Genomic DNA, 26,969 nt, shown 5'->3' on the forward strand with positions numbered 1-26,969 from the left:
GTGGTGAGAGTTCCATTTCCTCTTGGAGTCAGAGGTTCGCTGCTCGTTTCCGGCGTTCGTAGTCAACATACCCGCACGGACCGTATCCCTTGTAAGGGTGATGGCCCGCGCTACCCAGCCTCATCAAAGGTTGGAGGCGCTGCGGCGTTGAGCGGAACCCTAACAACAGGAGGTAACCCAAAGATATATCTCTCGATCTTCTTTTCCTCCGTGTTTGCCATGTCTGGCACCAACTGGCAAAGCTCGTTGAACCGGTTGTTGTAGGCGTCGATATCCGTTCCTACCATGGTGTGGTTCCAGAATTCCTGCTGCAGACTCTGGATTTCTGCGCGAGAGCCGAACTTTCTCGTCATCAATTCCTTCAGTTCTTCCCAGGTCTTGTGAAGAGCAACTTCTCGCCCCAAAGTCTTCACTTGAAGCTTCCACCAAGACGAAGCTGCTTCTTGGAACATGCAGGTCGCGTAAAGGACCTTCTGGTTCTCACTACAACCGCTAATGGAGAGAACTGTCTCCATCTTGTCAATCCAGTTGTAGAGCCCAATGGCCCCTTCGGTACCCTTGAATGGCCAAGGCCTACAGGCCATAAATGTCTTATAGGAGCACCCTTTGTCCAAGGCACCTGATTCGGGTTCTGGGGTCTCGTTCTGACGACCCTGACTAGATTCGGCCTTGCTGGCCTCATGTGTCGCGATTGCCTGCGCGATATTATTCCGCGAGTTCCTCGGGTGTCATGGTAATCCCTTGGCTCTAGTTGGAGGCATTCTCTGCTTTAAAAGAGTGAAAATATATTAAACTTAGCGCATGTATTCTGAGCACATAATGTTCTTTATCTTTATTCACTAGACACTGTGCGACCCGTGTTCCTAAGTGTGTGTATAGTTTCTTTTTGAAAATATTCTTTGAAAATTATTTCATGCGATTCCCAACGGTTATAGTCTAGGTTAAAACTTCTTTTCCTAGTTCGCTATAACCAGTGCTCTGATACCAATCTGTCACACCCGGCCCTGAACGGCGGAAACAGCCGGGCGCGCGCGAGTGGGGATTGATACTGAAGCACGGGCCATTGCAAAACATTCAAAGTAAGATTTTCATTGCGCGTGAAATGTCTTAATACAAATACATTACATTGTTTAAAAATTACATAAAAACATCCAAGTGTAAAAACTGTTGAAGATTTCCACGCCATATCCCCTTGCGCGGCGGGAACAACCGCGCGCATCGAAAGGGATAGAACTAAAATCTTCCAAAAGCTAGTTTTAGATGTTCAGCATGAGGTGCCCTAAGTGTGACTCCATGCGCTACCTAGTTATCTCCTGAAAGACACGTAAAACATTTGAATCAGTATAAACTGAGTGAGTCACAAATTTAGTAACTTTGATAAATCGTATTACATCATAATCTTGATAAAAATCATTCTGAAACATAATTCTGATAGCATCATTATAACACATGCTTGGTAAAACATAGTTCTATCAACATATTCTGATAAAATCGTTCCGCGGGTTGCGCTGCGAACATTTCTGGGAACTGTGCTCGTCTGTGTAAGTGGCGCTGCCACTTACGAGCGAAATAAGTAATACCGTCCCGCGGGTTACGCGCGGTCACTTCAGAAAAATCGTGCTCGTCTGTGTAAGTGGCGCTGCCACTACGAGCGAATAATACCGTCCCGCGGGTTACGCGCGGACGTTGTGCCGGAAAACAAGGCGCTCGTCTGCGTAAGAGGAGCGACCTCTATGAGCGGGCTTACTCCCATAGTACCGCCCCGTGCTAGGCACTCGTCTGTGTAAGAGGTGCGACCCCTACGAGTGGGTGGATCAACCCAGCAGTCCCTACCCTTAGAGTTCCAATGGTAAAGTGATCACTTACTCGAATCTGGTGCACTACCATCGAAAACCATAGATAACCATTTGCATTGCTCGTAAATATACCATAATGAAACATTATTTAAACACATAATTGCTTGTATTGCTTGTAAGAGTATCATGGTAAAACATAATTTAGGTACGTGTCCCTCGCCCCGAAAACAGTTTAAAATAGTGAAAACAGTGAAAATAGGGGCTGTGAGACTCACCTGTGGTTTAAGGGATTTAATCGAGATTCGGGTTTTCTTGTGTTGGCCTTTGAATTGAAGGTCTAGAATACGATTAAATAACAAGAAGTATATATATTAAGATCAAGAATTAGGAGAATATAAGGGTTGGAAAGTAGATCTCAAGGTTATAATCTCGGCTTACCTAGTAACAGGATCGGAAATGAAAACAACGGATGCTTGGGAGATGATTAGTGCAAGTTTACAGTTCTTAAGAGAGAAGTTTGAAGTGTGTTTGGGTGATAATTTGGGTTACATATTTATAGGCAAACTCAAGGGAACACAATCCCTTGCTTTAGGGAATTGTAATCTTTTCATATCTAGGTGTAATGATGATAAAGTATGGAAATTATTATTATTTATTTAAAAGTGGAGGAGTGGATAAAAGATTTTGATTTGATTTGGACAGGACATGCAGGTCTGTGGTTGGTGAGAATAGGGTGGCTGACAGTTGACTTTTCATGTTACAGTATGCTTTTTCAGGTGCTTTTGTCAGTGTAGAGTTAAAAAAAAGTAGAAATTTCTGAAACACGCTACTGTTTCCTTTTGGGCGGGAATAATCCTCCTTAAATCTGGAGATTAGGCTAAGGGTTCTGCGCGTATAACTTTGTGCGCATAGCTTTCTGTGTGAAGGACATTTCTTTGCTGCGGGTAGGTGCGTAACCTTCTCGCAGTTAGGGACATTGAGTTTCATTTGTAGATTCTCCAGGTGGTCTTGGTATTTCAACATAGTGATCAGTCATGTTGAAGTCAATTCCATCTTGGAGCTTCAGACAAACTAGCTCTCAATGTTCCCGCCATGCGGGGAGGTTAGTTCCCTTCCGCACGCGCATAAACGATTTAGGATGCACCCGCCTTAGCATCATGCGGGACGGTCAACCCATTAGACAACATAAAGTTAAGTTTCATGAAAACATAAAGCCAAAACATTCGCGCATGGCGCATATAACATATGCCCACGCTGGTTTTTACATCGCGCGCTCGCGCAGGGCGCACATAACGTGCCCGCGCTGACTCTAACATAGCGCGCTCGCGCAGGGCGAACATAACAATTGTCACACCCCGACTAGGTAGTTGCGGAAGCGTAATACGGGAATGTAACAGATAACACTGGTATCAACAACATTGTTTATAAGGAAATTCATAACTAATTTACATCATAATACATGGGTTGGTACTAAGTTTACAAACTAGATGTGAAAAACACATAACCGGTTTACGAGCTTCTTATATAGTATTACATCTGCGTCTATTCACAGCTATTCAACTTTCCTCCTAACACCAAGCATGTAAGCAAATCATTCCACTTTTGCTTTACCTGAAAAGCATGTTAAAACGGGTCAACTACGTCTAGTTGGTGAGTTTCAAGTTTCACGAGTATCAATGAAATCAGTTCACGGGTTCGTAAAGTTTACAGTGTGAATGTATGTATGTCTGTGTATGATGTATTATACTAAGTCACAAGTGAAACCGAAACGAGCTAAAACACATGGCCTCCACTGCCCATGCACTCCCGTTGGCATTTAACAGCCAATTTGCCCCATGTATGTACTATGTCTAACACCACATAGCAGTATGTAAATATAATGACAATGTGCAACTGGTTTTACATATGTTCCGGCTTACCCCACCGGCTCTGTTACAGTTGGGTTTGTCAAACCGATAGTACTATCCACACGCCACCGGCACGAAGTTAATCACTTGTGTTTGTGGGGACTTGACAAGTGTTAGTACTTAGATAATTCACATCATCACACGTTTTCAAGTATAACAGTTTATGTAAACATGCTTTTCACCCCAAAAGTTCGTAACACAGTTTAGAAAGTGGGGGTCGTGAAACTCACCTTATCGTAGTTCGCACAGAAATCACGTATCAAATAGTCAGATGTCTCGTTTATAGCCTGATTCCTATAAACGGTATCGTATCGTTAATACTAGTACAGTGTTCAAGCTAAGTCGGGCTGTATAGATAATCTGGGTATAGCTGTTAGGCCCAGAACATGACCATAGTCTTAGATTGTGATGTTGTATACTATGAAATGTTTAAAACTGGATTTGGCTCAATTTCACCGTTTTCCGAGCCTAGCTCAGTTGATCGTTTATACGTTTCGGGATTAGGTAAGATCATATAAACTTAAGTAAATATGTTGATTGATAAAATGATTTGATTTATGAAAGAATTTTAAGGTTTCGGTGTCTGGTTTGATTGCAGGGTTCGTTTCCGTTTTCACACGGGTTTGATTATACAAAACGCGTACAATCCACTTGAATTGTCCGGAATTCTCGTAAAAAGTTCGTTTTTATCAATATCATTCAAAAATATGATATTTGACCACTTTTGACATTTTGACATACCAGTCAGTCCGTTAAACACAAAACTGCCGGTTTCGTTAAAACAATTATAATTTAAATTTTAATAAATCATAACTAAATATGTAATTACATATAAATTATGTAAATTTTTGTAAAAATACATTAAGACATGGAGAATTTTATAAAAATATTTCCAGTAATTTTATGATTATTTATTTATTTATAAAAATTCATTTAATAGGTTATAATCATGTAATAAATGGCCCGTTTATATCAAACGACCTCCGAAAAATCCCATAATTTTTACCAAGGGCCTCAATGTGACTACATAGCCCCTGCAAAATTTCCAGAACCTAACTCTTTTGACAAAATGCCTTTTTGTGCGTTTTTCGGCTGTTAAAATTCGGTTAAACCATGGCTGCACAAACCATACATAGACATTTCAAATGATTCCCAAACTTTACCAGTGATCTTACCATCCCATATCAAACTCCAAAACCGAGTTTCATAATTTTTCAACATGTTTTGCTATTTTTCCCAAATAAACGCCCATAAACGGGAATAAATTCACCAAATATTCTCCGTTTATCGAAAAATTACCAAATTTGAACTGGGACTCATTTATATGATCCCTAATGTCCCTGCAAATTTTCACAAGCTAACAACAAGCACGTCACAACCTAATACTAAACAGCCCCTAAACGAGTATTACGGGTTTACCTTGTCGGTTTTCGATGAATTTTGCTAGCTTAAACGACTTTCCGGGTCTCGGGTTGCAAACTCAGTATATCTACATATCATATAACATCAAACCAAGCATAAATCATCCATGTAACAGCCTTGATAATTAGGGTTTCGGTTTTAGGTTCAAACCGAACTTTCTAACCGTAAAAACGTTGTATTCATGTTCTAATCCGCGTTTTTGACCAAAAAAGTATATGTTCCAGGTTTGTAAACATGTTTAACATCAAAACATAATTTTACTTGATTTTTAGGGTTTTTGGATGGTTAAACATGTTTAACACTAATCAAAACATGTTTATATGATAATCATATGGATCAAACTTTGTTAAAACTTGTTAGAATTGAACCTTACCTTAGGGTTTTTGAAAGGAGTTGATAGAGCAGAGGTTAGAGCTGCTGGACTTCAAAATATGTTGTATGTTGTATTGAATAAAAATGCTTAGGATGAAAGTTATAAAAAGGTGTGTGGTGTATAATTTTTTTGGCCGATCGGAACTATGAAGGGCTCCTTAATGGGCTGTTTTGGCCCATTAATTTATATATACCAGCCCAAACATGAAAAGCCCATTTTAAGTTTAGTTCGGGTTCGGTTTTTCGCAAGAAAATTAATTCGGGTATGAGAAATAGCGTGAAAACGAGTGTTTTTCAGCTTATTTTTGTAAAATAAGAAAAACGTACTGACTCGTTGTAAAATTCCAAAATATTTTCACGGATGGCTTAGAACATGTCATATAAGTGTTTTATAAATCTTTTTCGGCTTAACGGATGCTACAATGCTTGTTTTGATATTAACGATTGCGTTTAAGCTTATAGCGTATCGATAAACGAAACATTTTTCGTTTAAAGAGTTTTAAACGTACCGAGGCCTAAATATCAATATGTTAGCCTCTATAACATATATATAACTCGTATATGACCCCTCAGTATGTATACGGGTCATAATTAGTATCGGTCGGTTACTCGTTTAAGCACTACGAATTAACCGATTTGTCGTTTACTTGTTACGTAAAGAATATAGTGTACCCCGTTTTGTCATGAATGTCACAACAATTGCCCGCGCTGATTCTAATATAGCGCGCTCGCGCAGGGCGAACATAACAATTGCCCGCGCTGATTCTAATATAGCGCGCTCGCGCAGGGCGAACATAACAATTGCCCGCGCTGATTCTAATATAGCGCGCATAATATTCACAATCACCTAATTATTAGGTTGATTACTTAGTTTATAGGATTGGGAAATTACCGGGTGTCACATGCGTTTATGAGTAAATCCAACACCAAAGTATGGCTACCGGTAACGGGGCCTTACACCTACCCCTGTCACCAAATAACAGGAAGAAAAGATAAAGGACATGAAGTATGGTAAACAAGACAAAGGTGATGGGACCAGTTCTGTGAATGCTGGTTCGTCCACTTCAAATATGAACGATTCTAATGTATCTACTTCATGTGCGGAAAAAGTAACTGTGAAGGAGTGGACTGATGAGGATGACGACCCTAATTTTGAATTTGATAATGACATTGTTTCTGATATTTCTTTAAAATTTCCTGTTTTAAATTCTGTTATTCCGACTATTTGTGTGGGCTCTGTTTTAAAGAGCAAGGATTCATGTGTGGTTGATTCGGTTGAAATTTTGAACTCTAATAATGTGGTTTCTAATAAAAGTAAAATTCAAAAACATCTAAAAAATACGTGGCACCTAAATTTGTCAAAGAGTGATGCTCTAATGACAAACAAGGTGATAAGCTCAAAAATGAAAACAGGGGTTCTCACAAATTTAAGCAGACTGGTCCACACAACCAGTCCAGACAAGGAGTTGCCCAAAATGACTTTTTCATAAAACGTCAATCTTGTTTTAATTGTGGCACTCCTAGTCATATTTCCAGAAATCGTCCACATCGTTCATATATTCCTTATTATGGATTTTATCAAAGGAATATGCCCTACATGCCTCATAACGCGTACAGGCGAAGATTCAGGCATTATCAGGCTAGTTCCTTTGACTATGATTGGAATCGAAACAAATCTGGCAGGTTTAGTCCTCATCAGACCAAACCTAACATGTCTAAAAGAAAGGTCAAAAAAGGTGCCTCAAGTTCAAGGTCTAATATGAACAATAAGTCTAGACCAAAACAGGAGAAAAAGGCTGATTCATCTCCTTCCACATCCAAAACACCGGAGGTTACAACAACCATTCGAACCTATAATTCCAAATCATACAGACATAGATGGTTGCCTAAATCTCCGGCGAAAGTTTCTTCAAAATCTACGTTTGATGATCAAAAGGACATGTCATGGCAATCCGTGATAACTGTAGATGAATCAGGGTCCAAAAACTAACTAATCCCGCATTATGTGCAGGGACAGCTATGGAGGAATATCATCAGACCTTGGTATGTTGATAGTGGTTGTTCCAGGCACATGACATGGGACATTACCCAGCTACACGACATTCAAACATTTAACGGTGGGTATGTATCTTTTGCGGGAGGAGAGAAAGGAAAGATCACTCAGAAGGGTACTGTAATACCGGTGTTTTAAAGTTTGAAAATGTTAATTTTGTTCCAGAATTGAAGCATGGTCTTTTGAGCGTGTCACAAATTAGTGACAAAGATTTCTCAACTCATTTTACTAAAAATGAGTGTTTGATTCTGAAACCTGGTATAATTATACCAGAAGACTGGATTCTTGTTCGATCACAACGAAAAGATAATGCTTATGTGATCGACATGAATAAAAATGTTCCTGATGAAATAACTTGTCTGTTTTCAAAGGTGTCAGAACATAATGCCATGTTATGGTATCGTCGTCTTGGTCATGCAAATTCTAAAAACCTTAATCGTCTTGCAAAAAATAACTTGGTACATGGACTACCCATTAAGGATTTTGTTACTATTGAAAAATGTGTGGCTTGTGCTTTGGGTAAACATCATCAAAAATCTCACAAGCCAAAGTTGATTAATACTATTTCATCAGTTTTTCAATTACTCCATATGGACCTTTTTGGGCCTGTCCATGTTTTGAGTCTATCTCGTAGCTCTTATTGTCTTGTTATTACTGATGATTACTCACGTTTTACATGGGTATTTTTCTTGTCAAATAAGAGTGAAACTGCAGATCTTATCAAGAAGTTTGTTGTGCTCATGGCGAATCAACTGAACCTAAAGATGAAGGGAATCCGTTGTGATAATGGAACGGAATTCAAGAATGCAACATTGAATCACTTTTGTTCAGAAAAGGGGGTACTTCGTCAGTACAGCGCCCCACAGACGCCTCAACAAAATGGTATAGCTAAAAGAAGAAACATAACTCTTATCGAAGCAGCAAGAACAATGTTGTGCGACTCTAAATTGCCACTGTTTTTCTAGGCAGAAGCTATTAATACGGCCTGTTATGTTCAGAATCGGGTGATAATCAACAAATCCAAGATGAAGACCCCGTATGAGATTGTTTATGGTCATAAACCCACTGTTGCACATTTCAGAGCTTTTGGGTGTCCGTGCACTTTACTGAATCTCGAAACTACTCCAAAATTTGGGGCCGAAGCCGATGAGTGCTACTTCGTTGGGTATGCGGGAAATACAGCTTACAGAGTCTACAACAAGTCAACCAAGCAAATTCTAGAGTCCTATGAAGTTCGTTGGTTAGAAGAAAATGAAACTGACGCTCGTGTTGGTCCCGATTGGTTATTTGACTACAACGAACTTTTCAAACCATTCAATGTGTTTCCAGTAATAAACACTGAACCTTTATGTGGTCCCACGGTGGAAGCTGCAAAGGATAATTCACAGACAGTGTCTCACATTTCTCCACTAATTGATGATGATGTCGATGAGTTAAGTAATGATTCACCTGCAACTGGCACTCAGCCAAAGGAAACCTCAGAAACCGAGTGTTGGCCAAACACGTCTGAATATGCTACTAGTGTTGAGGGGGAGAGTTCTATTCGTCAGATCTTCGGGAGCACATTGTTTCCCGATGACATTCCAAATGAATATGTCGCCAGCACCTCGTACTCTCACAGTACGGAGACATTTGGATGGAAGAATCCTCTTGTTGATGATACTGAGAACTTGTCAAATTTACAATCTACTGGTGATGTTTCTGATCAGTTAATTCCATCAAGAATTCAGAAAAATCATCCAATTGAGAATGTCATAGAACCCATTGAAGCGAGAGTGTACACCAGAAGTCAGACAGGACACATTAACAGCTGTATGTTCTCCTGTTTCATCTCTCAAATTGAACTAAAGTCAGTAGAAATGGCTCTTCAAGAACCTAGTTGGGTTGATGCTATGCACGAAGAATTAAATCAGTTTGATAAGTTGAAGGTTGGGAGATTGGTTAAGTTACAGGATGGAAAGAAAGCTCTTGACACAAGGTGGGTATTCCGAAACAAGCAAGATGACACAGGGGTTATTGTTTGATATAAGGCACGATTAGTAGTTCGTGGTTTTCGACGGGTTGAGGAACTAGATTACACTGAGGTCTATGCTCCAGTGGCCAGACTTTAGGCCATTAGGATTTTTCTGGTCTACGCATCGTTCATGGGGTTCACAGTGTATCAGATGGATGTTAAGACCGCATTTTTGTATGGTGAAGTTAAGGAAGAGATTTATGTTGATCAGCCACCGGGTTTTGTTGATCCTAAGAAACCAAATCATGTCTACAAGCTGGACAAAGCATTATACGGGTTACATCAGGCTCCTCGAGCGTGGTATGCTACAATGACCGCGCATCTTCTTGATCATGGCTACAAGCGTGGAACCATCGACCAAACCTTGTTCCGGAAAACTGTCGGAAAAGATTTGATTCTCGTTCAGATCTATGTCGATGATATTTTTTTTGGATCCACCAGCGCTGAGTTATGCACAGAATTTGAATGTGTAATGAAGAAGAGATTTGAGATGAATTCGTTGGGTGAAATGACAACATTTCTGGGGCTACAGGTTCGACAAAGCTCGGCAGGAATCTTACTACATCAAGGGAAGTACGTTGAGGATATGCTGGCAAAGTTTGAGCATCAAGATTCCAAGAGTGCCAACACTCCCATGGCAGAAAGACCACTACTGTCATCTGATCCTGAAGGGAGTCCCGTAGATCAAACATACTATCGATCGATGATCGGGTCTCTGATGTACCTCACAGCAAGTCGTTGTGACATCATGTTTGCAGTCTGCCAATGTGCTCATTTCCAGGATAATCCTAAACTCTCTCATTTAATTGCTGTTAAACGTATTTTTAGATAACTGAAGGGACAACCAAAGTTAGGTCTTTGGTAGCCCAAACAATCAGAATTTGATCTTAATGCTTTTGCTGATAGCAATTATAATGGAGATGAAATTGACAGGAAATCCACATCAGCTGGTTGCCAGTTTTTAGGAGACCGTCTCATTTCATGGCAGTGTAGGAAACAACAGACGGTGTCTACCTCGACCGCCGAAGCGGAGTATGTTGTCGCATCTGCTTGCTGCTCTCAGGTTATCTGGATGCAAAACCAATTGCTGAATTACGGTTTGGAATTTCTTGACACTCCTATTTTTTGAGATAATGATGCAGCCATTGCAATTGTGAAAAACCCTGTTCAACACTCTAAAACCAAGCACATCGATATTAAAATTCATTTTATTCGTGATTGTTTCGATCGTAAATTGATTCATCTTGAACAAGTCCACACTGACAACAATGTGGTGGACTTATTTACAAAACCGGTCGGAACAACAAAATTTAATGTGCTTGTGGGTTTTCTTAAAATGCTTCATTTTGAAGATTGAGTCTTTTTGGGTATAAATTTGTACATTTTTGTTTATCTTTACACAAATTTAGGGGGAGAAAAATAGAAAAGTCAAAAATAGTGTGTGTGCGTTGTCTTTTGGTCTCAAGATTCATTCTCGCTTAAAATTATGTCGGTTGCTCAAGTTTGAAGGACATATACTCGTATATGGTTGGTCTGGTGTTCTACTTGTAGTTTCACAGGATAGCCATTTACCCAACGACTGAAAGCACCCGGGACAATTATGATGTGTTTTTGTGTTTTGTGTTCTTTCACTTAAAATTATGTTGGTAACTCTGAGCTGGAAGGACGTGTATGCTCATACATGTTTGGTCCAGTTAACCACTTGTGGTCATACAGGATAGCCATCTACCCAAAAGCTTAACAGTGATCGGGGTGACTGAACTCTTATCACGTGTGTTTTATGTAACTCCCTGGGAAGTGATATTATTATTCTATTAACAGCTTTTTAGAAGCTTCAAAATATTTTCAAATAAAAATTGATCCAATCTTTGGAAAATGATAGATAAATTGTTTTTGTGTGCCTAACGGGTGAAGTTATTAAGCTTAAAAGGATCTAGACAGTCATTGATTTGTATGGTAGCTTTTCATGATGCGTAAAAGTTGAAGTGATATAAACTAAATCTGCTAAACTTACTGTGGAGAGTCATTTTGAAGAAATTTGCATGTCTTCATATACATCTCTCTGAAGGATAGGCAGAAAAGCAATTACCCAGTCATACACGAGCCCGTTAGTGTCTTGATCACCAAAAATATTGTGTTGTTAAGTTATTATTATTATTATTAAGTTGCAAAAAAAAAAACTACAAAAGAGTTTATTTTATTTTATCCTATTAAAATTGCTTTAAAAGCTTAAAGGGTCAAACTAGAACTACAAAGATGGGGGCACACAAGTAAGTCCTGTCATGTCTTGAATGAAAGGCTTGTTAGTTCACTGGCTTGTAAGTCTAACGTTCAACCTTAGAAAGAAGGCATCACAGTTCCATGAGTGATGTCCATCTAAGCTTTATGCCGAAATGAACCTAACTCATATCACCGATGCAATGAAAATCATGCTAAGTATGTTATACCTGCTATCATCCTGTCTCTTCATGTCATAATAACGCTGAACATGAATCCTAGTGTCAGCCTCTTAAAGGATATGATTCCATGTTAAGATCTTTTCATAAAAGGGCGGTGGTTTATGAATAAAAACTAAAATTTGATCCCGATTTAATAAATTTCAAAGGAGTTCCTTTGTATTTTAATGTTAATGTTTTTTTCTTTTATTCAATTTTTTTCTTTATTCAATTTTTATTTTTTTTATTTATTCTATTTTATTTTTTTATCTCGAATCTACTCTCCTCGGAACGTTTGAATTAATTGATCTTGCTTTTAATATGGGTTTTTAGAAGGGTGTTGGGCTGCCAAAATTTTTTTCTTCTTGAATCTGGACTGACTGAATATTTTTGAGCCCATTGTGGTTTTTCGGCCCATGTGTGTTGGGGTATAAGTAGGTTCGATTGAATAGACGGATCTCTTAGTATTGTATGGGGTTATGGATTGATCTGGTTATGGTTATGTTAGCAATAAAAACTGAAGTGTGCTAGGGTTGGTTTTATTACGAGTATGTTGCAGGTTTAATGGTGTTCTCGGCACTTTTGAGGAAGATGGCTCATGATTCGAGAAGGGAGTTCAAAGGGTTCTCTGTCATCTGTCAACCAACTAAAAGGATCTCGGTTGACTTTCATTGACCAAGATCTCTCAGTCTTGACCGAGAACTCTTGTTCTCGGTTGACTTTCGTTGACCGAAAACGCTGGACTTAACCGAAAACTCATATTTTCGGTTTGATATTGACAGAGAACACTATTATTAACCGAAATCTCTCTTGCTGGGCCTAAAGCTCACTGATTGGGTTGACCATTACTGTTTTTTTTATGGGCCATATGTTGTTTTTGGGCTATATGCTGATTTTCTTTGGGCTAATTCTTAATTCTTAAAGCCCAAATCAACTAATGATTTTGTTTTTACTAACTTGATTCGTTTGGTGCAGTAATGGATGATCAGACTCCATTAAAGTTTGTTGATACGCACAATATAGCTGACATCTATATTATCCACCACTAGCCCACAAAGAATTCAAGTCTATGATTGTCAGTCTCAATACGTGCAGGATTTCTCACGCACTACTTGAAAATCCTGTTATATGCAAGAAGATGATCACAGAGTTTTGGAAAAATGCCTCAATCAACCCACGAGGGCAAGATGGAGTCGTGTCAATAGACTCCAAAATTCAAAAGAAGCCAGTTTGCGTCACCGAGGCTATCATCAGAGAGGTGTTGCTGTTTGGTGATCAACCTGATTACCCGACTGAGTATTCCATTGCTAATGTTACTGAGATCCTCACCAGATTGGGTTACGAGGGCACCTATTCTCCGGCAAACAAGAAGCTATTTCACCCGTATTGGAGATTCTTGATTCACACGTTTTTCATTTGCGTGTCTGGTAGGAAAGGGGGCTCTGATGAGATAAGTCATATTCAGATGTCTATTGTCACTGCTCTGATCATGGATTGGAATTACAATTATTCCAAGTTCGTTTTCAATGAAATGATGAGCAATCTGAAAGGGAAGAAGAAGGAGATGCTCCTTATGTATCCAAGATTCCTGCAGATGATCTTCGATTCTCACTACACTGATCTTGTCAAGTCTGTTGATACTTTGGATATGAATTCAATGGGACCCAATACTTTGGGTTGATTAAAAAGAACAGAAAAGGACCCAAGATTGTATATCAGGGCCTCAATGCTCTGGTGAAATTAGGACGATTTGCTGAAACAAAAGCTGAGCCGGTTATAGCTCATGTTGCTGATGAGCATGTGGCACCAGTTCAGCCACGTGTTTCAACATTTGAAATTTCTAACGATGAAAAGGAAGAAATAGAACATCGTAACTTGGAGATGGCTCCAAGTGCCCAACAGTTAGAAAATTTTGAAAGATTAAAAGAACAAGTTCAGTCAACTGCTCTGAAGCCTCCTCATATAGCTGCTGAAAACATTGAAGAAAATATAGCTAAAGATCCAGCCGTAGAACTCGGTCCACGCTAACGAAGAAAGAAAGATCCAAGGCCTGGCGTGCTGGTAAGTGAACATGAAACAACCACTACACCAACCACAGATGCAACGAATAGCCCACTTCAACAAACTCAACAACTCGAGACACATGCTCCAGAAACTCAAGATGAACCTAGTGCATCCACTACTGATCAATTGATTCAAGATCAGTTGTTTGATGACTTTTCTCGTGATTTTGATTTTGAATCTGATATTCCACACACTGATGAGGCCAACATGCCATTTAATGCTGCTCCCTCCAGCTCATCAGACCCATAAAATCAAGGTCAGTCAAGTTCGAATGTTACTTATAAGATTGATGAGATTCTTGCCATGCAAGAAAATTTTATGCAGAACAAGGGCAAGGACATTGTGTTAGAATATGCTCCGGTTGATGTGCAAGCTCTCCAACGTCGAGTTTTTGAGCTCGAACAAGATTCGGTTGTTAAAGATGTCTGTATTCAAGAGCTGGAAGCAGGTTACTCTGATAAAGATGCCAAGATCAAAGAACTACAGTCCAACATGGGAGAATTAACGGCTTTGTATCTTGACTTCCAACAAAAGCTGTTTCAGAAGTTTGGAGATGAGTTTAAAGACAGTAATGATGTGGCCTCTAAAACGCCCAACGTTGATCAAGGTGGCAGCTCTACTACTCGCCCTGTAGAGAACATTGATGAGTCTGAGACACTGAAACAATATATGGACGCACCACCAATCTCCAAAGAAAAATCCGATAGAATTCAGAAAAGGTTGCTGGTAATGAAGAACTCAAATCAAAATGTTCAATCATCAGATCATTCACACAGATTCATTGTCACTTGCCCAAAGGGCTTCTCAGACAAATATGGTGATCGTTAGGGAATTGTGTCATGGGGTTTCGATGCCGAAAAGAACATGTGGTGGGTTAAGAGGAAGACCGGGACCACCGAGTACTACAAGAAGATGAAAGATTTCGGCTCCTGGACTAAAGTAGATCTAAGTGACTTGACAAATTCTCCTTTTACCAACCCAACCAATGACGAATGTGGTACAAATTTTTGGAACTTCTTGAGAGGTCAAGTTGATAGAGGCTTTCCTAATATGACAACTGCTGAATCCTTTTTGAAGAAAGCAAAGGGGGTCAAGGATCCAAGGACAGGTAAGACAATGGTATACGTTATGTGGCCTGCTACTAATAAGGCCACTCACATTCCTGTACCTGATGCAATTCCAGACGACACCTTAGACAACATGAAGTTCTAGATGTATTACAGTGTAACTGCCACCGTGGTCGTCAAATTACAAGATGGTAAAGGGCAGTACAGATTTGTTGAGCCAAGAGATTTGCTGAAGTTTGGAGAAAGGGTTATTAAGACTCTCAGCACGTTTCAGATAATCGTTGATCCAATTTTTGAAGTAGCTGCTAAGGAATACACGAGTATGGTTGCGTCTATTATTAGATGCAAGTTTGGGCTGGCGCGTTGAAGGATGCCGATATTGATTATATGGAGCATGATTAAAGACCAAGCTACAAACCAAGGGGGAGATTGTTGGGCCTAGTTTTGGATGGTTTGTACTTAGTCTAAGTGTATTTGGCTTTAGCATATATGTGGGCTTGGGTCACGGGTTTGTTGTGTAAGTCGAGATCTCTCGGTGGGCTTTTAGTTCGTTTGGGCTTAGGTGTTTTGGTTCCCTATATATATTGCTTGTATTGTATAGGGTTAGGTTGTTGGTTCATTGGAGTTTTGGTCGTCTAAGAATTACTAGACGCGCAAGTATTGTAAGTGCTTAAGCACCAGACGTATATTAATAATACGTGTGTTTTGAAGCAATCCCGTTGTCACGTTCTTGTGTTTACTTGTGTTCTTGATTCACCAAGTGTTAGTATTCCGCACCAATACTTGTTTATTGATATCATAATTGGAGAACAAGAGGCTGAAACAAATGTTATGCATTTCTTGGCTATTTTTCATTTTATATTATCTATCTCATATGTAATGGTGTTGTTTGTAGTCTGTGTATTAAAAAACTAATGCAAGTATTTTTAATGCAAGTATTGTAATGTGTTGTTTGGTTGTGTATTAACTTTTTTGGTTGTTTATGATGGACTGCATATGCATAATGCACACTGACTTCTCAAATGTTTGGCATTTTAAATGCACTTTATTATGGTCAATTTGACCTCAGAAAGTCAAAGTTAGTGCTACATACATATATAAGTAGCCAAAGCATTGGCTTTCAAGAAAAACAAAATTGCATTTAAAAAGTAGACAAGTGATTTAAGAATATAGAAGAATATGATTAAAGCTTGGTTACTTGCACCCAAATAATGCGGACTTCTTTTTCAACAGTAACAAAAATGGCTAATGGATATGCAATTATAAAGAGAAAATGTGGTGAAAAAAAATCAACAGTAGCTTTATCATGGTTTTATACAAACCAGCAAGCAACAACAACTTTGACATGGTTTTATGCAAACCAGTAGCATCCAAATAATGAATTTACCAAAATAAATCAAACCAAATTCAGATTTGCCAAAACATAAAACATAGTTGCATCATACCAAAACATAATACCATATTACCATCAAAATATTCATTTGTCAAGTGTCTACAACACATCCAAAACATAAAACATAGACCTAATAGCATAGATATAATAGCATAAGTTTGATACCATACATTCAAACACTTAATAGTAAAAAAACTACACTGCAGCTTGTGTTCTAGCCCTCTTTTGTGCCTTACCATCTTGTGTTGTACCCCTCTTTTGTGCCTTAACAACTCCACCTTGTGTTCCCTTTGCCTTCACAGACCCACCTTGTTTTCCCTTTGCTTTAGCAGCCCCAACTTGTTTTCCCTTTTCCTTGGCAGTCCCGTCTTTGTTCCCAATAACATTAGGCCTCTTGTTACAAGACCTCTTGTTATGCCCAACCTGTTTGCAAATATCACATGTTACAGAATTACCTTGCCTTGTCAATTTACCACCTCTTGAAATGTTTGACTTAACTCAAGAACCTCCTCAGCAGACTTCTTTCTATTTTTCTTTGGTCTACCTATCTGCTTGTGATATTTTGGGGCTGCTAATGTAGTCGGGCATGCGGAGATTGGCCATAAATCCTTACTGTTAATTGGGTCTAAGGCTTTTAGATACACCTTTTTCCAAGTCTCTAACCAATATGCTTCATCCACCCACCTCTCTGGTATGCAATCAGCTTGTCCATTCATGGCCATGTTATAAATACAAGCCACCGCGTGCCTACATGGCATGCCAGCCAATTCCCATCTTCGACATGAGCAAGTCCTTTGCTCCATATCTACAGCTCTTTTCTCATTGGTAGGACCAGTTACTTGTTATTTGGTATTTCCATTCCAAATTACAGTGTATAGATTGGCTTCTGTCTTGATTTTCTCAAATAACCTTGTTGCAACCGGTGTTAACGGGCCTTGGCACTTAGCAATGACCTTATGCACCGCAACCATCCTTTTCATCATATACTCCCTAATGTAACCAAGACAAGTTATAATCGGTTTATCCCTTGCAATAACCAGTTGCCTATTGAACACCTCACAAAGATTGTTCAATACTACATCACATCTTGGCCTAACTGCAATATATTCAAGGAAATACAACATCAGACAACTTGTATAACTCATTCAACACTAATGCTAATGAAAAAGTACATACCACTGAAAAAAGCTCTTGACCAATGTTTGGGTGGAATCTCTTTCAACCAATCATGGAGTGATTTGTCTGTAGTCAATATTTCTTTCATACATCTTTCAAATTCTTGTGGTGTGGTTGCAAAAACACATTTCAGAAACATGTTTTTGTACATCACACCTCTCCACCTTGGCTTCATGTTCTCATGTATATGCCTTAAACAAAACCTGTGTTCAGCAATTGGAAACACCTTTTGTATAGCTGGTATTATACCCTAAAACAAGTAAAAGTATGTAAACTAAGCAAACTATTATATGTACATAAATTAAGCAAACAATCATATGCATGTAAACTAACCTTTTGCCTATCACTTATGAAGGTGAAATTGCTATTGGAATAAAGATCCAAATCATTACCCAAACACTCCAAAAACCAGGTCCAACTAGCAGTTGTCTCAGCCTCCACCAATGAGTATGCAACCGAATAAATCCCATTATTTGCATCTATTCCAACAGCTGTCAAAATCTGCCATGGAAAGGGCCCTTTCATAAAACACCCATCAAGACCAAGTAGATCTCTTCCAACAATCTTAAACCCTTCCTTTAATGCACCAAAATAGATTTATATTCTTCGAAACTGCCTAGTTGCACTGCTAGGGTTACAACAAGGTTCAACGTCTAATTTCACTATTGTACCCGGATTAGATCTAACAAGCTCTTCGGTGTAATCCCTTAGATTCCCATATTGAGCCTCAAAATCTCCAAGTACCTTCTTCTCAGCCATGGCCTTAGCCCTGCACATCTGATATGGGGTAACCTGTACCTGAAATTTCTTTGTCAAGTCTTCTGCCAGATCTCTTGGATTATTGCTTGAATTACTTTTAATTGTTGGTTCAATCTCCTTGGCCAACCAACTTATGGTGCACAACTTCACATCTCTAGTTTGCAAACAAGTGTGCTCTTTGAAATAGGTTTTGACAGTCCAACTACCTTGTTGTCTAACATTTGATATATGTAAAACCCAAGGACAAGTAGGCTCCTGGTTCTTCTTTTTAGGAGTGGATTTTACTAAATTGCCCTTTGATGTACCCTCCTTTTTGGAAGTCCCAATTTCTTTTGACTCATCCCCTTTACTTTTACGCCTAACATGGCTTGGGTCCACACCTAAACAAATCACCCTATATCTACGGTTATCATTCAACTTAACATGTAATTACCTTCTTGAGTCAATTGCATGTTGTTTAACTAACCACTTTATAGAATCTTTATCATCAAAAATTTGGCCAACATAAAATGGGGAATCCACGTCTTGTGTACCCCTTTTCTTTTTCCTAATGAGCCTAAGAGCTTGTTGCAATGGTGTATCGTCACCACTAATACTATCAAACTCCTCTAAATCAATCTCATCTAAGTCATCATCTTCCTCATATTCTTCACCTTCATCACTCATGTCAAATTCCACAACAGCCCTAAAATCATCCATATGTACATTTATATCATCATCTAAGTAATCTTCATCTACAATATAATCAGAATCTTCACTTTCACCGCCTCTTTCATCACTACCAACATCAGCCCTCTCATCACTACCAACATCATCCCCCTTATCATTCCCATCATCACACCCCTCGTCACTCCAATCATCATCTCCTTCATCACCCCCATAAGTACCCTTCTCAACAATACCCTCATCACTGCTAAACTGATATTCCTCATATCCAACATTCAAATCATCACTACTTTCCCCTCTAACACTCAACTTTTTCCTAGGATGTGTTTTGAAATGTTCAACATAAACTTCAATAACTTTGGTATTTTGAGTATGTTCATGCATTTCAATAACATCTCTATCAGTACCCAATGGTCTTAAACCAACATCAAAGTCTTGTCCAGGTACCCTATAAAGGTATGCCACCACATCTTCTTCTAAATAACCTAGTTCTTCTACCATGTTTTGTAGAATAATCACTAAAAAATATTCAGAATGAACCTTATCGATAAAATCAACATGTCCCATATTGTATCTTCTGCCTCCTGGATTGTTGTTAAACTTGCCACCATGGTGAAGCTCTATTGTAAAGTTGTACAGATTGTTTGCTGAATTTTTAAAGTAAAAACATATTAGGATCAAAACAGGGAATTAAACAACAAGATGATTTAACAAGAATTTGATTTTTAATAACCGTATTCAACAGCAGGATCAAAGTGAGACGATTCATGCCTAATAACCCACAATTTGGTCATAATTGGAGATGAAGAGTGGCTATTGTCGATCGATTGAACAAGATTATAATGTTATTTGCGATGACGAGTGGTTATCATTGATCAATCAGAAGTGGTGATGAAGGATCAGAAGTGGGAACGTTCTAGGGTTTTTTTGATACAGGACTTATTTAAAAGAAAAGGAAAAACATTATATTGAGTTGTTTAAAAGAAAAGGAAAAAGAAATTAAAAAAATGAAATTACAAAAGAGCCCCTGACTTAACGGACTAATATAAACGGGGTTACAAAAAGGTACTAAATTTGCAGGTTTTAGAAAAGTCGGGTAGCCATTTGCAATAAATTTAAAAAATGTACCAAAGTTGCGTAATTGAACAAACCACAGGTACTAAAATGACAATTAACTCTTATATTTATTTATCATTAAGAGTTCTAAACATATAGATACATTTCATTAAACATAAAATAGTTTAGATTGTAAGATAGTCATTTTGTGTAGTTAAAACCAAACAGGCTTTAACTTATTCAGATCTTATTGGCTCAGACTCTTTTAATCATTTAGACCCTTTATGGTTCAGCAATTGTTAAATAGCCCCTTAATGTTTTTAATTTATTTTAAAAGTGATTAGTTTATATTTTATAAACCTTTTTACTTTGACTCATTTATCTCTTTTGCATTGGTAAAGATTTATTATTATACTATAATTCTAAAAAAAAAAAATATACATACAGTTAAAAGTTTATGACTCCGTCAGTGATTGTAAATGATGTAAACGTACTTTTGTTAATTACATGGAAAATAGTTTGATTATGTTTCTAATGTGACTCGACCGACCTGAACCCAACCGAGAAAAAGTTATTCATCTTCAGGGAGATTAAAGACGAAATATAAATATATATGATGGGAGTGAAAGAAATAAAATATATGATGAATTGAAGGCAGAGTGGTGGAGTGTTGTCTTTTGTGAAGTAAACCACGTCGGTCGGTTGGTTGGTTGATCTTATCATATCCGATTTAGTGCGAAAACCAAGGTGGGATCCCTTTCTCTATATACAACAATAATAGAATAGAATAGAATAGAATAGAATACAAACCAATTTCAATTTTTGGCATATCTACCAGTTACCTCACCAAGAAGCTCCATCAAGGGAACGCTGCCGCTGCCAGAAATGTCACCACCTGGCAAGGCACATGTTACCTCACTCCCCTTGTCGGGGCCGTTTTAGCAGACGCCTATTTTGGAACTATTGCCGCCTTCTCCACCATCTACTTCATTGTTACTTTCCTTGCCTTAATCATACATACATGTTCTTATCGATTATTCTAATTTGTTGTTTTTCTAAGGGAATGTGCACATTATCCGTTCCCTCTTTGAAGCCTGCCGAGTGCCTAGGTCTTGGTGACGATTGCCCTCCAGCCACACCTAGCCAGTATGCGGTTTTCTTCTCCGGGCTATCGCACTCGGGACCGGAGGGATCAAACCATGTGTTTCCTCTTTCGGTGCTGATCAGTTTGATGACACGGATTCAAAGGAACGAGGGATCCTTCTTCAATTGGTTTTATTTCTCCATCAACATTGGTGCGTTGGTTTCAAGTTCATTAATAGTTTGGATTCGGGACAACAAGGGCTGGGGCCTAGGCTTTGGCATCCCTGCTTTATTCATATTATCACTTTCTTTTTTGGGACTCCTCTTTACCGGTTTCATAAACCCGGTGGAAGCCCTATTACACGAATGTGCCAAGTTCTAGTTGCATCTTTTCGTAAAATGAATCTACCACTTCCTGTTGACAGCACTCTTCTGTATGAAACTCCTGATAAACTCTCCGCAATCAAGGGAAGCCGCAAACTCGTTCATACAGATGAACTCAAGTAACTAATTTTCTAACCTCAGTTATTAGTTACTAAGAAAAAATTGCACAAATGGTCCCTGTGGTTTGACTATATTGCAAGTTCAGTCCCCATATTTTAAAATTTTGCAAAGTTGGCCCAAACATTTGGAGAGAGTTGCACGTTTAGTCCCCACCTTTAATCCCAGTTGTTAACGGAGAAGTGATCTCACACGTTGTTTATGTGAGGGTAATTGTGTCTTTTCGAATTTGAAACACTAATAAAATAGTCTTTTAGACGTCAAAATTCCTAGCATCAACTTCATCGCCTTTGGTTTTTGAACCAAACATTCGATTTGGCACTGAACATCATCACATTTTTAGATCTGCTTAGACCCCCGTCTTTAGATACTGTGTTTTTTAATAAATAATAGAAAAAAACTGTTAAATCACAAATATACCCTTAGTTTTCCGTTAAAAACTAAATGGGATTAACGGTGGAGATTAAATGTGCAACCCCCTCACAAATGTTTGAATAAGTTTGCAAATTTTTAAAATTTTTATACCAAACTTGTAATATGGTCAACCACAGAGACCATTTGTACAATTTTCTCAAATAATAATAATAATTTAATTTTGTTGATTAGGTTCTTGGATAAAGCTGCTGTTATCGAAAACAGCAGTGGGAATGATGACGACGATCCGTGGAGATTGTGCACGGTGACACAAGTGGAAGAACTCAAAATCTTGATTAGAATGTTTCCAATCTGGGCAACGGGGATTGTTTTTGCAGCCGTTTATGCCCAAATGTCAACCATGTTTGTAGAACAAGGGATGATGATGGACACCACAGTCGGGTCATTCACAATACCCGCTGCTTCACTGTCAACTTTTGATGTCATCAGTGTCATCTTTTGGGTACCTGTTTATGACCGGATCCTCGTCCCGATTGCAAGAAAGTTCACAAATCAAGAACGAGGTTTTACTGAGCTTCAACGAATGGGGATCGGTTTGTTTCTGTCTATTCTTTGCATGTCAGCTGCAGCTGTGGCGGAAATAATTCGTCTTGATATCGCAAGGTCACTGGGTTTAATTGACCAAAATACCCCTGTGCCGATCAGTATCCTTTGGCAGATACCTCAGTATTTCTTGTTGGGTGCTGCTGAAGTGTTTACCTTTATTGGGCAGCTCGAGTTTTTTTATGATCAGTCACCTGATGCTATGCGCAGCCTGTGCAGTGCACTTTCTTTACTCACGACTTCATTAGGGAATTATTTGAGTTCGTTTATATTGACGGTGGTGACATCTGTCACGACCCGTGGTGGGCAGCTCGGGTGGATACCTGATAACTTGAATCAGGGTCATCTTGATCGGTTTTTCTGGCTTTTGGCTGGGCTTAGTTTCTTGAATATGGTGGTCTACATCATCTGTGCTAAGTTGTACAAGTCAAAAGCGCCTTCTTAGCTTCTATTATTTGCCCTTCTATGCAAGCAGGCCATGTTGTTTCTGTATTATTGTTACTTGAAACATGCTATGAGTTCAGTGGTTAAATATTTATTTAGTAGGAGCCCTTTGTTGAACCACTTGGAATTTAAATTTGCCTACTGTTTAAATGAGAACCGGTTCATTGTTGTTGGATAAATTATAGGGTTTGGATCAAATGCATATTAATTAACGTGCTAAAGTAGTGTGATTATACACACAACATAGAGTAATTATAGTATTGTGTAATTACATCATGGAGTAATTATACTTTGATGTAACTACATAATTGCACTACTTGATTCTCACAGTTAGCACGTCAATTTCATTTGTATGTTAACTTTTCCCTTAATTATACTAGGGTGTTGCTTTATTGTATTTATTATAAGTGTATAGTTGGTTCTGATTATAAGTTGTGTGTATTCTTTGTGAACGTTGCCATACTTGGGATACGATGTATATATTACTTGTGACCGGCTATTTATGTTTTTTTTAATGTATAGATGATCCTCCTTTGGTGTATTAGATTATATATGTAGATTGTCACATAGACTAATTTGGGATAGTTTAGAAGGTAGAGGGGTACCTGGAATGTATTTAGACTTAATTAAAGATATGTATGACAGGGCTAAAGCTAGTGTTCGTGCGCTGGCAGGAGATTAATTTTTTCCCGGTGGAGATGGGACTCCACCAAGGATCGGCGTTAAGCCCGTTTCTTTTCACGATAGTCATGGATGAGCTGTCCAAGTCGATTCAGGAGCCTGTCCCATGGTACATGCTCTTTGCAGATGATATTGTGTTAGTGGTTGAGACTAAACAAAGTTTGAACGAAAGGCTAGAGGAGTGGCGTGTAGCTTTAGAGGATAAGGGTTTAAGAATTAGTCGCTCTAAGACAGAGTACCTTTGTTGTGACTTCAGTGGTGTTGGCGATAGCGAGGACACCCAGATCACTATTGAGGACCAGGTGGTTCCGCAGATAACAAAGTTTAAATATCTAGGATAGTTTGTCCAAAGCAATGAAGAGATAGACAGTGACATAACCCACCGCATACAAGCTGGCTGGTGTAGGTGGAAAGCAGCCACTGGGGTTTTGTGCGACAACAGGTTCCCATCTAAATTAAATGGGAAATTTTATAGAGTCGCAGTTAGACCTGCAATGTTGTATGGAACAGACTGTTGGGCCATCAAGAAGACACATGCGCGCAAGATGGAGGTAGCAGAGATGAGGATGCTGAGGTGAATGTGTGGACACACTAGATTAGATAGGATTAGAAATGAGGTCTTTAGGGAAATGTTAGGAATAGTTAGCATATGAAAGTAAATAAAGGAAGGGAGATTGAGATGGTTTGGGCATGTGAAGAGGAGACCGACAACAGCGTCAGTTAGAGTAGTGGAAACCTTCATTGTGGAAGGAAAGAGGAGTATAGGCAGGCATAAATTAACTTGAGATGAAAGAATTAGACATGATTTGGCAGAGTTGCACCTCTCTGAGAACATGGTCCAGGATGGAGATTTGTGGAGACATAGGATTAAGGTTAGGGACTTCTAGGGGAAGGCACCTAGTTAGCTTAGCTTTGTATTTAGGGTCTAGCTGGCTAACCTGACTCCTTGTTGTTTATGTATATATGTTGTTTGATGCTGCTTTTTGCTTCTTATGCCCTATTCTTAATAGGTTACAGATTCCTTGCTATTTGGTAGTTTGCTATATATATAGTTTGCTTGTAGGATGTATGTTTACTATGTTTACCTATATGTATGAGCAGGGGTCTCTCTGGAATCAGCCTCTCTATTCTCACGGATAGAAAAAAACTTGCCTACATCCCACCCTCCCCTGACCCTACCGATAGCGTGCTATACGGTGGGATATACATGCTTTATTGATTGATTGATTGATTACTTTTATGTTTTGTTACATAGTAAAATAGTTTTAGGACTTAATTGTAAAATTGTAATAGAACATGGACTAAATGTGTAATAGCTCAACAACCTAAAGTGGTGTTTGTTTTTACACATAAAATATTCCTGTCCTCTTTTGTCTGCATCACGCAGGCCACGCGCAAACATTGAGGTTTGCAGATTGTTTGTTTTCCGGAAGACAATTCATTAAAAAAGGTCTGCGCACCCTCTTCCTCGCGCAGACATGGACCACTCACTTCTCAAATCTTCTACACATCTTTCACACCATTAGGTCTTTACTCTTGCATAATATCATTTATCTCAAAACCCTAGCATCCCTCTCTTCAACCCACCCTTCCTGTCAACCCCCCCCCCCCCCACCTCCGACCGCCACCCCTCCATTCCGGCGCCGTTCCTCCTCTACTTCCAACAGCCACCCAACACCTCCGCCTGCCGCCCCTCCTCTTCCACCTCCACCTTCTGCGCCCTTTTTCCTCCACCGCAGCTCCCCTCCACGGTTCTTCCACCCTGATTCCACCTCCGCTGAAGCCCCCTTTCTTGTCCATTATCTATCAATAAGGTTAGCTTCTTTGTCTATTTAACCTCAATATATAAACCATATCTTGTTAAGGTTCAATTTTTACATTATAACAATTATTATTTTCTATCATATGATTAACTTATGAATCTTGTTAATAGATTTTGTTGTTGATTAATGTTAAGTTTTGTTTGATTTGTTAAGAATTTTAATAGGTTTGGTTACCATTAGTTCGTTCGGCTAGGTTTGTTTATGAATACCTTTTTCTCTTTTTGGTTTTGTTAAGAATTTTAGTAGGTTTGATTTGTTTGTGTTTAGGTTTTCTTTAATTAATGTTAATTTAGGTTTTGGTTTTATTGATGATTAATGTTAATAAAATAATTAAGATTTTGTTTGATTTGTTAAGAATTTTAATAGGTTTGATTACCATTAGTTCGTTCGGTTCGTTTTGTTTATAATAAATTGTTTCTATGTTTGGACCTCAACCCAAACATCAGTGGTTGGTTCCACCTCTTGTTGTCATCGGGTCCAACAATTTAGGATTATGGACACTGTTTCTCTTCACACTGAAGTTGATGATGCTGGCACTATTCCTGACCTTACTCCTGAGCCTACTTTTGAGCCTACACCTGAGCCTACCCCCTAGCCTAATCCAATTAGAAGGGCCAAAACCTCAAAATCATTATCTATCACTATTGATGATTTAGCAGTTGATATGCAAAATGCCTTACAATATTTGGTTAAAGGCAAAGATGGGCTAACCGTTCGTGAATGTAAGGAGAAGTTAAGTTTGGTTGGGAGAAGAAGGGGGCTCTATATTTATTGTCGCTTTTCATATATTTGGAGTGTTGGAATTGAGAGAGGTATGGATGGAATTGCCAAATACTCCCGAAGTGGCAAAAGGGTGGATCAAAATGACAAGTACAAGTTTAGGAGTATTGAAGTAGTGAAGAACTTGGTTTTGGATTTTATTTTTATTTGTTTTTGCTATGCTGACATTGTATGCTTTTGGTTTATTTGGTTTATGTTGACATTGTATGCATCGATGACATTGTATGCTTTTTGTTTATTTGGTTTATGTAGAATGGTTGTTTTGATGTTTATTTAATGGTTGTTTTGATATTTAATTACCACATGATTTTTATTTTTAATGGTTGTTTGTGTTTTATTACCACAGGATCATAATGGATCATGATAAGAAATTACTTCTAGTAATTCTTATGTACTTGTATATCCGTTTTTTTGGAGGAGAGGTTTGAAACGAATGCGAGAATGATTCGGCTATGACGGCGTATAAATACACATTAAAGTTATTGCAAGGAAATCCCAA

The 26,969-nt window shown here is 38.6% G+C and overlaps 1 pseudogene across 1 annotated transcript; it reads left to right on the forward strand.

Moving 5' to 3' along the window:
• Positions 1-19,978: 19,978 nt before the first annotated feature.
• On the forward strand, positions 19,979-23,189 carry LOC143606019 (protein NRT1/ PTR FAMILY 8.3-like; annotated as a pseudogene). The gene is made up of 4 exons (XR_013148660.1): positions 19,979-19,988; positions 20,982-21,172; positions 21,241-21,766; positions 22,371-23,189. The product of XR_013148660.1 is annotated as a protein NRT1/ PTR FAMILY 8.3-like (transcript).
• Positions 23,190-26,969: the final 3,780 nt, after the last annotated feature.

This window comes from Bidens hawaiensis, unplaced genomic scaffold (assembly GCF_021521415.1).
Source record: "Bidens hawaiensis isolate Kalapana, Puna unplaced genomic scaffold, B.hawaiensis_p1.1 tig00072534_1, whole genome shotgun sequence".
Classification (NCBI taxonomy): Eukaryota; Viridiplantae; Streptophyta; class Magnoliopsida; order Asterales; family Asteraceae; genus Bidens; species Bidens hawaiensis.